Raw genomic sequence first — 2263 nt, 5'->3', positions numbered from 1 at the left:
CATCACGTTACAGCGGTTTCAGCCTATTTTTGCCTGTTTCACGGTGAGTCTTAAACGTTTAGGGACCATCGATGTAGTTTAATACACGTAACTAACGTGGATCAACCAAGTTAGTATGTGTGTATTGTAATGTATGGCCATAAAGTGTTGGAGAAATATTTTTTCCAGAAAACTTCTTGCACAAAATAAATCCAAGTACTTTCAAGGATCTGTATCTATGTGTGTTTATTTACAAAACTTTAAAAGGGCCTTGAATCAAAGATGAAAGGACCTGGGTATATATACAACACAAGTGTAGACACGTTATCCCTCCCAAGAATGAATGAAAGAAAAAAATACATAAACAAAAATCCAGAATGTAATTTCAAAATAAAGGCCTCACTGAAAAACAGTTACAGGAAAGTGAGTAAATCTGGGTTTTTTGCCAGTTTTTCCTCAGAAGCAACTCAGAGAAAGGCCTCACCATGTGGGGGTTTTACACCATGTCAAGGGGTCACTTGAATGTTTGTTTGACCCATTTCTGGTATGTGGTTTTGTCTCTTTTATTGGGTTAGTGTTTTATGGTTGTAGAGGGTTGTAAATAACTGCCAACAGTTGGTGTTTGTTTAGTGCTGGTAGAGGCCTGAAGATAGAGGATACCTGAACAAACATGTAGGGTCTTCTCCAATCTGAGTCCACCCCTTGTGACAAAGTGTATATAAACCTGATGTTGTAACACCGGTCAGAGGATTTCTGTAAAGGCTCCTCTCCGGGCCCGTGATTAAACTTGTGATGATTCATCACACTTGTGGTAATTTCTGAGAATTAGCATCTCTCAAAGTTAAAGAAATTTCCACGACAACCACCACCACCGAAGAAGAAGTGGGTGAGAGGTAGAAGAAGAGAAGGATGAAGATGTGATGCAGTAACCAAAGGTGTGTTGATCAGAAACTCCAGGTTCAGTCCTCTGTGCACAGTAGATAGAAAGTAGGTTATTTGCTGAAGCTGAAAAAAAATCAAGTAGAAAACATATAATGACTGAGCCACATTTATAGTGTGAGCTGAAGAAACTGATCGATGACAGTGACATCCTATGAAAACCTTCAGGAGTATGGGACTGTGCTGGATTCAAACAAAGTGGCTTTACATTAAACTGGACAATGAGGAGCAGAATTAAGCAGGATTTGAAAAACCAGCTGAAGAAGCCCATAGGTCTGATCTAAGCCTGTTTTAGATTAGAAGGATCAGGGAACCGCTGAGACTCTGCCTTTTCATTCTGTCCTCATCCTCCTCACATGTCAGCCTGTCAATCATTTTGACAGCTGCTTTAATAACTGGACAGATGGAAACCTTCTATAACCAACCTGGTTTCATACTTGGTACTTCCTTCATGATAACAAATGCACTTTGAAGACTTTTGCTGACTGTTTCTCTGTTTTTGTCCTGTAGAAAAAACTGGTTAATAACCAATAACCAGCTGATACAGTTAATACAAGTGAGCAACAACAACTGGAGGAGACCAAAGTCCAGGTTTTGATGTAGATCCAGGTCCAGACTCAGGTCCAGCTTTATGAAGACCATCAACACTTCCAGCTGCAGAGAGAAGCAGAGAGAGCAGAGGTCAGAAACCAGAGGTCACAGAGACTCACTTCATCAGCAACAGTCGTCTTCACATCAACTCAAACACATGATCACAACAAGCTTCTGGCTGATCTGATTGGCTGACTGTTGTCTCTCTCTCTGTCTTTCTGTCCAATCCTGAAGCCCATCCCTGTTCTCCTCTCACAGCTTCACTGAGAAGGTTGGAGCGTTACAGGAAATCCTGGATCTTTGCTTTGATACTGACTGGGTTTAGTCCAATCCTGCTAAAAGCAGCATGGACTGACTCCAGCCCTCTACTGACCACAGAGTCTGCAGGCTACAGTCTGGACTCTGGACAAGATCACACAGCTGCTGCACATCTGGTTCCTGCAGGTTCTTGTTCCACCTCAGATCCAGATGTCTCAGATGGGAGGGGTTGGACTTCAGAACTGAGACCAGATAACCACAGCTGGTCTCTGACAAACTACAGCCCCTCAACCTGAATAAAGAAGCAAAGATTAACTTCCTGTTTTCTTATTGAACAAACATGAACAATGAAAAGAACAACACAATATTATAAATACAACACAAGTGTCAATAGAAACTGGTCCATCCAGGCTGTTATGATGAAATTAGCTGAGGTGTGAATTGATGTCACGTTAACATGAAGAAGAAAGTGCAGAAAGATGAAAAATCTCTGACT

At 41.4% G+C, this 2263-nt stretch overlaps 1 long non-coding RNA gene across 1 annotated transcript; it reads right to left on the bottom strand.

The window, feature by feature from the left end:
* Positions 1-208: 208 nt before the first annotated feature.
* Positions 209-2028, bottom strand: LOC113121564 (uncharacterized). The gene is made up of 3 exons (XR_003294758.2): positions 1883-2028; positions 1344-1572; positions 209-946 (listed from the first exon to the last, which is right to left on the bottom strand). It is a non-coding gene; the product is annotated as an uncharacterized LOC113121564 (long non-coding RNA).
* Positions 2029-2263: the final 235 nt, after the last annotated feature.

This window comes from Mastacembelus armatus, chromosome 20, assembly GCF_900324485.2.
Source record: "Mastacembelus armatus chromosome 20, fMasArm1.2, whole genome shotgun sequence".
Taxonomy (NCBI): Eukaryota; Metazoa; Chordata; class Actinopteri; order Synbranchiformes; family Mastacembelidae; genus Mastacembelus; species Mastacembelus armatus.
The sequence above is the reverse complement of the archived record's forward strand: the minus strand, read 5'-3'. Positions and strand labels throughout refer to the sequence as shown.